This window comes from Haemaphysalis longicornis, unplaced genomic scaffold, assembly GCF_048455015.1.
Source record: "Haemaphysalis longicornis isolate Haplotype H1 unplaced genomic scaffold, Haemaphysalis longicornis Haplotype H1 scaffold_12, whole genome shotgun sequence".
Classification (NCBI taxonomy): Eukaryota; Metazoa; Arthropoda; class Arachnida; order Ixodida; family Ixodidae; genus Haemaphysalis; species Haemaphysalis longicornis.
The window spans coordinates 34,931,183-34,940,490 of record NW_027526225.1 but is presented as its reverse complement, the minus strand read 5'-3'; the positions used below and the strand labels follow the sequence as shown (position 1 = coordinate 34,940,490).

General features: G+C 45.2%; 1 non-coding gene across 1 annotated transcript; it reads left to right on the top strand.

The window, feature by feature from the left end:
- The first annotated feature begins 8,582 nt into the window (after positions 1–8,582).
- Positions 8,583–8,654, top strand: Trnat-ugu (transfer RNA threonine (anticodon UGU)). Its single transcript has one exon. It is a non-coding gene; the product is annotated as a tRNA-Thr (tRNA).
- The last annotated feature ends 654 nt before the right edge of the window (positions 8,655–9,308 follow it).

Sequence of the window (9,308 nt, the reverse complement as noted above, 5' to 3'; positions counted from 1 at the left end):
GTCTAACCATTCCCCTATGCCTTCTTTGGTGTTGTAGACTGCCGGCATTTCTTTCTGTACATATATATATATATATATATATATATATATATATATATATATATATATATATATATATGAGAAATGCGGGGCTCGTTGAAAATAACGCAAAAATAAGAATTGGCTGTCAAGAAAACCTCGGAAAGCAAAAGGGAGGATGTGGAAGGTCACTGAAACAGATAAAGAATTTTGAAAGAAAGAAAGTGGAGAAAAAATATTGAGTGGATAGTTTCGCTGGTTACCACCCCCAAGCACAGGAAACAAAAATACCTTAACATAAATACCCCAGAAAGTGGAGGGGAAAGTCGCCCCGCCGGTAGCGTTGTGGTTATTGTACCAGACCGGTATACTGGAGGTCGTGGGCTCGGATCCCAACTGTCGGGAATTTTTTCTGCACTTTCTTTCTTTCCAAATTTTTTACCTGTTTCAATGACCTACCACATCCTCCCCGTTCGTTTCTGAGGTTTTCTTGACTGCCAGCTCTTATTTCTTTCTTTATATATATGTTGTAGAAACTTTATAGGTGTCATCACTGTTGCACTGATGTGATCACCATCACCGGTGCCCATAGTCGCGTGAGCAGCTTTCGCTCGAGCTGCTTCATCTTCATCATCCGCCATCTTGTAAATAAAAGCACCTTCGTATCGCCGGGACGTCGGGGCTATTGATCTCTCTTTTGTTTACATTTTTGGTGCCGAAACCCGGGAAAAAGGCCCAGTGCGATTCGGATTCATCCGAACTTTGGCCTACGAGAAGGAGGACCCCTCGATGCCGATGACGGACCGTTCGATGGACACATCGACGATGGTGCTACCCATGGCTGACCGACGCGATGGGCAGACAAGACGACGAATCATCCTCCACTCCGAGGATTTTCTTCGGTGGGTCTAGAAAGCGATTCTTCAAAAGGTGAGGGGAGTGCCGCAGCTCATCGCGCAATGAAAAACAGACTACCTTCGATGCAGGAACTGGGTGTTCCTCAACCTAAGATGCGCCTGCACGAAATGATTATGACAAGAGAAAGGACGCGGTCAATTGCTCGTGAACTACGTAGAAACGCAGAAGCCGCATTAGGGCTGACTGTAATAACGAGCGATGTTTGCGAGCTGTTGACGAGCTTTCTGCGCCAGCTGCGGAAAATTGAAGTTGAACTAAGACGGTTGAATGAGGAAATTGAACCGCTTATTGACATCGACCACTTGGATACGAAATTCGCAACCAACGCAGAGTACGATGACGATATTACTCACATTATGACCTGCATATACTATCGATTGAAAACCCAAAACTACGACACCACAGGACATTGAAGACCCTGGAAAAATTTAATTCATCTAGAAGTTTCGGAGAGTTTTTTACGGTTACAGAGCAATGCTACGACCCACGTGATTTCATAACTTCGGATGAAGAAGCCGTCTTGACCGAAATGTCGCTTAGGTCAGATTTCTTACCGCAAGCAGAACAGGAGAATGCGACTCCCTCATTGGCTGCGCTCGATTTCAAGCTGAAGATGCCTTATTCTCGTCTGTTTTTCAAGAATTCGTCGACCCTACCTCAAGCGAGACTGTTTGCTCATTAAGTTGCCTACCACCAGCACAGGCTACGTATGACGAACGTATCGAGCGGAAGACAACGAATGTATTACCTGGAGCACATCAAGGGCAAGACAAGACACCAAAAGAAAAAGTGATGCACGACACTGAGGAGCGGGATGCTGCCGTTTCCGAGAAATATCCCAAGAGGACTGCTGCCGAACCTACCAGGCAACCCGAAGTAAGAAACAATGTTCGCGGAAAGCATGTTTTAAAGAAACAGAAAACATCTGATAACTGCAACAGAATTGTCAGCGTACAGAGCTCCAGAGAGAAGCAGAAGTCCCAGGGAAACTTTTTTCGGATCTCGAAATGTGCATTTGAAGAACTAACATCTGAGTACGAAAGCATCGAAGACTGCTTGCGAATTTCTACCTGGCTGCGTCGACTGCGCCGATATTTCCAGCGAGGATTCAAAAGACGCCCCCTGCGGCAGTTTCCCGTTCTGACTGCCTCCCGGATCAGATTGGAACGAACTTATGTACTTCTATATATATATATATATATATATATATATATATATATATATATATATATATATATATATATATATATATATATATATATAGATATATATATATATGTATATGTATATTATAGTGGGATTTATTGACAGGACGTTGTAGCGAGGTCTTACAGCCGTGAAGTCCAAACGGGTCAGAGCGAGCTCTCGGCGGGTCTCAGAAGCAGTCTTGCGCACAGCACTCTCGGTGGGGCTGCCAGTCCCAGATCCAGGCACATACCCGCCTGTGGCGGATTGTCCCATATTCGAGCACATACCCGCTTTGGGGGAATTATCCCGATACTACGCACATACCCATTTAAGGAAGTGCCCTTGCTGCTCGTAGTATCTTCATTGCAATATATATAAATAAATAAATAAATAAATAAATAAATATATATATATATATATATATATATATATATATATATATATATATATATATATATATATATATATATATATATATATATATATATATATATATATATATATATATATATATATATATATATATATATATATATATATATATATAAGGGGTTTTGAAATACCTTCCGCCGATGCATGGATGTACACGTAATCAAAGAAAGCAATGTATTTGGAATCTCCTCCCGCAAGAATTTTGTTAAAGCGATGAGTATTAGCTGGGAAATCGTAAATCAAAAACCGCGCATTATCGTCGCTCTGCGTTTCATCCTCCTTTCGACTTACTCTCCGCTGTTGACGGCGCGCGAGCCTTGCCTCCTATGATGATGCGCTCCGCAGCGGCGGCGCACTTCCTCTATTGCGCTGCTCAGACTATCGTCTGCTACGGGTAAGCTTTGTTGACACGATGAATCCCGCACTCCGCTCAAGGCTGGAAAAGCAAACGAAAAATCTGGCCGCATGTATGCGGCGGCCTGGCCTTTGCCCTTTCGCGGTGTACGTTACTGGCGGCACATGACTTTTTATCGGCGGCGAACTCGCAGCCGCACGGGGTGGGTCCTGCGCTCGTTCCCTTGATGCACCGCGCACTGTTATCCAAAAAGCGCCGTATCAGATGTGGCCCCGCTGGTGGCGGGTCTTATTTTGCGGCGGTGGTAATTCCTGCCGGCGGCATGTGAACAAGTCATATTAAACCGATACAGAACCCGTGCACAAAACGCTTCAATCATGTGACCAGTTCAGCTTGGGGTGACGCGTGGTGGAGAGCGGCAACTTTGGCAAAACATGCTCCGCCGCGGCTCTGAACTTTCTAGCGCAGGAGCGAGCCCCATTTCTTTGACAATCTCAAACATCGGTTGCCTTGGCAACAAGGCACAAACCACTCTAAAAGTCCGTTACGGTTCCGTGATCCCGTTCAGCTCTGGGCCTCACCTCGCGACATGTGGGCACTGCAAGCGTACACTCACTGCCATTGGGAAGTGCGAGATGCGTTTGGCATTACAGGAGGCGATGGTGTGCGTGTTGTGGACGCCTTTGTTTCGCGATGAAATTCGACGTTGTGCTTCTGCGGGTGGATAGTGCTTCCCATGGTCTGGATTATCTTTCTCGAGCGACGTACGACTCAACCTCGCAAGGGGTATGTGCAGTGTGCGTGGCTAAAAGCCATCGGCTTGTGCGCCAGAGTTAAGTGACTTGCTGTTCATCCCCGCAAACCGCGCGCGAGGTGAGTACAGAATTTACGACGGGCAGGAGGCAACCCATCCTCTGTCAATCGTGGTTCAGACTTTCAACGCATGTTGTGACGTTGCGTTCGTTAGAAACGCATCTCTGGAATGTTTTGAAGTTCAATATAATGTTTGCGTCATACCCGGGCATTCGGCTCAGGGCTGCGATTGCACTAAAGAAGTGCCACGGGGCTTCAACGCTTTCTTTATGGAACGTACTCAGGTAAGAGAATATCCATGTCGTGTTATTGCCGTGTTGCATTCAATACAAACGGTTAAGCGTTTGTTTTACACTTGTTTCGTTTGCCGTAAAATGCCCAAGCACTCCGGCACTCCGCTGGGAGATCAGCCGGCGAGCCGACGCTGAGCACACGACTCATCTCTTTGCCGGAAGTGCGTGAAAAAGCCGCCCAATAGCAGGATGTCTAGCTCATGACGAACATCTGGGAATCGATGATGCAGACATGTGAAGAAGGCGGCGTCCAAAAACACGAAGGGACGGGTGAGAAAAAAACGACAAACTTTGCAACAAAAGTGTGAGCTTTCCGCTGCGCGTAAAAGAGTAATACTTGGCACAGAAGACGTTGACGACCTAATCTAACGGTTGCTCTAGTTCATTTGGTGTGCTCAAAATGCCTTTCAGGGCCCCTTTAGGTAAAGAGACGCACACGTCGCTAGAATAATTAAAAAGAAAGTTATAAAGTTTAGTCACGTAGCAGCAATGCGACTTGCCTTCATCAGAGTACGGTCATATGATTTTGCCTCCATAAACATTTGAAACACATTTGTTATATAGCTTTGCGAAAAACTGTGACAAGGAGGGGAAGATGTTTTGGAAAAGGAGAGTATGCATATAGTCGGGCTATGCCCGTTGTACAACAAGAACAAAAAACGAGATAGAGTGAGAAAGGGAGAGAGAGAGGGGGGTTGAATTAACAAGGCAGCTCTCAAGATAGCACAACGACGTGGCGACGCGCGTGGCGTGGGCTGCAAGTTCAGACAGTGCCGAAGCGTGGACAATCACAGTTTTAGAAACAAGGGAAAAGTGCACAATAAATATTCAGTGGATTGGGAGACTGGATCCGACGGATCCATACAGGCACGAACGAAGACTGTGTTTTGCCCCCCAGCCCGCGGATGGAAAGAATAGATACAGCGCCCAAAACAACATTGCACAATGAGCTAGCAACCGAACAGGAAATAGGTAGGGTTCCTAGATTTCCAGTTCCATTGCTAGCGGAGAAAAAGCGTTCTTGCTTTTTGCAGCCGTACCTTTCCATAGGTGGCGAATTCCGGTGCAAGGCGGGTGTACTTCCGAAGCGTTTAGTCCCACACAAGGGCCGAGCGCTAGGCCGGGGAGTCGTTTGTACCTATTTTATCGGTAGGTGCCCGGCGCCACCAAGATACATGAATGCACATGGTGCATTCCACAGAAACGCTTGACGCTCAAATCGGAACAGCTTGTGGCAGGACATGCCGCCAGACGCTTTCACCCCCGGCAATGGCGGAACCCGGCATGAGGGCCGGGGGCCCCGCAAGATGGACAAGGGTCATGGGCTTCTCAGAAGTGTGAAGGCAGCTTTCCAGGGGTGGATTCCCTTTTGAAGGGTCCGCACTCGACCAAGGATGCAGTACCCAATAAAGAAGCTGGTGGGTGCCCGGCGGTACTAGGATTCGAACCCGTTACCTCCCGCATGCGAGGCGAGTGCTGTACCTCTGAGCCATCGACACGGTTTAGGTGGACAAAAAATGAACACCGGGTTTTTTTTATTTTTTCTTGTGTTTTTCAAGAAAAAGACAAGTCCCCTTGTCGAAACGTTGCCAGAGGTCTGACGGTGCTACCTTCTTCAAAATTAAATATATATATATATATATATATATATATATATATATATATATATATTTATATATACAGCAAAATCATGTAAGTGTACTCTGATTAAGGCAAGTCACGTTACTCACATTTGGCTAAGTGAGTAAAGCTTCATTGTCATTGTTCTTTAAATAAATATATATATATATATATATATATATATATATATATATATATATATATATATATATATATATATATATATATATATATATATATATATATCACAGACAGAAATAAGGTTTGGCAGTCAAGAAAACCTCGGATGGCAAAGGGGAAGATTTGGTAAGTCATAGAAACAGATAAAGAATTTAGAAAGAAAGAAAGTGGAGAAAAAATGCCCGCCAGGTGGGATCCGAACCCACGACCTCCAGAATACCGGTCTCGTACGATAACCACCACCCTACCGGCCGGGCTATTTGTCCCCTTCACTTTCTGGTGATTTTATGTCAATGTAATTTTTTCATGTGCTTGGGGGTGGTTACCAGCGTAACTCCGACCAGCGCCACTCCGAAAAAATTTACATTGAGATAAATACCCCAGAAAGGGGAGGGGAAAAATAGCCCCACCGGTAGCGTAGTGGTTATCGCACCAGACCGGTATTCTGGAGGTCGTAGGTTCGGATCCCACCTGGCGGGCATTTTTTCTCCACTTTAATTCTTGCTAAGTTCTTTATCTGGTTCCATGACCTACCATATCCTCCCCTTTGCTTTACGAGGTTTTCTTGACTGCCAACCCTTTTTTCTGTCTTATTTTCAACGAGCCCCTCATTTTCTATTCTGATTCGCTGTATGTATATATATATATATATATATATATATATACAGAAAGAAATGCCGGCAGTCTACAACGCCAAAGGAAGCATAGGGGAATGGTTAGTTTATTTTTTGACCGTTAATGAAGTTATATTTTTTATAATTTACGTAGAAAGAAAGCAAGAAAAACACGCGCCCAGAGTGGGGACCGAACCCACGCCTTTCGATTAGATCTCGAATGCCATACCAATTCGGCTATCTCGGCGACTGTGTTCCCCTTCACTTTCTGGGGTATTTATATTTACTACAAGTGTATCTGACGCTTGAGGGTGTTAGCCAGCGCCACTCAGACTATACGGGGAGAAGGGGACCTTCTTTTCGAACCCCGGGGCGCGACTTGAACGTCTACAGCCTGTCATGAGCGGGTGACTGACGGAAAGCCCTCTTATGCTACCTTGGCATCAAGGCTGCCAGAACCGAGGCCCTCGCTAAGCTTTCGCAGGAGAATATGATTTGGAAATGAGGGGCTCGTTTAGGAAATACAGAAAGAAATGCCGGCAGTCTACAACGCCAAAGGAAGCATAGGGGAATGGTTAGTTTATTTTTTGACCGGTAATGAAGTTATATTTTTTTATAATTTACGTAGAAAGAAAGAAAGAAAAACACGCGCCCAGAGTGGGGACCGAACCCACGCCTTTCGATTAGATCTCGAATGCCTTACCAATTAGGTTATCTGGGCGACTGTGTTCCCCTTCACTTTCGGGGGTATTTATATTTACTACAAGTGTATCTGACGCTTGAGGGTGTTAGCCAGCGCCACTCAGACTATACGGGGAGAAGGGAACCTTCTTTTCGAACCCCGGGGCGCGACTTGAACGTCTACAGCCTGTCATGAGCGGGTAACTGACGGAAAGCCCTCTTATGCTACCTGGGCATCAAGGCTGCCAGAACCGAGGCCCTCGCTAAGCTTTCGCAGGAGAATATGATTTGGAAATGAGGGGCTCGTTTAGAAAATACAGAAAGAAATGCCGGCAGTCTACAACGCCAAAGGAAGCATAGGGGAATGGTTAGTTTATTTTTTGACCGGTAATGAAGTTATATTTTTTTATAATTTACGTAGAAAGAAAGAAAGAAAAACACGCGCCCAGAGTGGGGACCGAACCCACGCCTTTCGATTAGATCTCGAATGCCTTACCAATTCGGCCATCTGGGCGACTGTGTTCCCCTTCACTTTCTGAGGTATTTATATTTACTACAAGTGTATCTGACGCTTGAGGGTGTTAGCCAGCGCCACTCACAGTATACGGGGAGAAGGGGACCTTATTTTCGAACCCCGGGGCGTGACTTGAACGTCTACAGCCTGTCATGAGCGGGTAACTGACGGAAAGACCTCCTATGCTACCTTGGCATCAAGGCTGCCAGAACCGAGGCCCTCGCTAAGCTTTGGCATGATAATATGATTTGGAAATGAGGGGCTCATTTAGGAAATACAGAAAGAAATGCCGGCAGTCTACAACGCCAAAGGAAGCATAGGGGAATGGTTAGTTTAATTTTTTGACGATTAATGAAGTTATATTTTTTTATAATTTACGTACAAAGAAAGAAAAACACGCGCCCAGAGTGGGGACCGAACCCACGCCTTTCGATTAGATCTCGAATGCCTTACCAATTCGGCTATCTGGGCGACTTGTTCCCCTTCACTTTCTGGGGTATTTATATTTACTACAAGTGTATCTGACGCTTGAGGGTGTTAGCCAGCGCCACTCTGACTACACGGGGAGAAGGGGGCCTTCTTTTTAACCCCCGGGGCGTGACCCAAACGTCTACAGCCTGTCATGGGCGGGTTACTGGCGGGAAGCCCTCTTATGCTACCTAGGCATCAAGGCTGCTAGAAACGAGACCCTTATGCTACCTAGGCATCAAGGCTGCAAGAAACGAGACCTAGGCGAGGGTCTCGTTTCTAGCAGCCTTGATGCCTAGGTGGCATAAGAGGGCTTCCCGCCAGTAACCCGCTCATGACAGGCTGTAGACGTTCGGGTCACGCCCCGGGGGTTAAAAAGAAGGTCCCCTTCTCCCCGTGTAGTCAGAGTGGCGCTGGCTACCACCCTCAAGCGTCAGATACACCTCTAGTAAAAATAAATAGCCGAGAAAGTGAAGGAGAACACAGTCGCCCAGATAGCCGAATTGGTAAGGCATTCGACATGTAATCGAAAGGCGTGGGTTCGGTCCCCACTCTGGGCGTGTGTTTTTCTTTCTTTCTTTCTTCTGTATAATTAAAAAAAATGTTTACTTAATTATCTGTAGTGATAAAGAAAAGAGCCTAACCACACCCCTATGCCTCCTTTGGCGTTGTAGACTGCTGACCTATCTTTCTGTATTTCCTCAACGAGCCCCTCATTTCCTTACTATATATATATATATATATATATATATATATATATATATATATATATATATATATATATATATATATATTTATGTATATAAAGATATATATATATATATACATACAGGTTGTCGCCGCGATCATGCACCAAGATTTAAACAAAGAGCAATGATGTAACTCGAAGAAAACCTAGTGCATAATGTTTGCAGTACTGTGAAGAAGCGGACTAAATTTTTCGTTAATTACACTTCACTACATATTGGTAATTATTATCTAACTCGAGAAGTACTGTCCTAATCCGTAAAGTGTCAATGAGTCACTTGTTGGTACCCACAATTGGCATCTAACAGTGGTATTTTCAGCGACGAACTAATTGCGTACTCATTTATTCTGACTGATAAAAACCCCACGAATTATGAAAAATGCCACGTCACGGCGATTCCCCGGGAATTGTAAAGCAGCGTCCCGAAATAAGGTGATTGAAAGCAACTGCTTCGCCTGTGACCCGC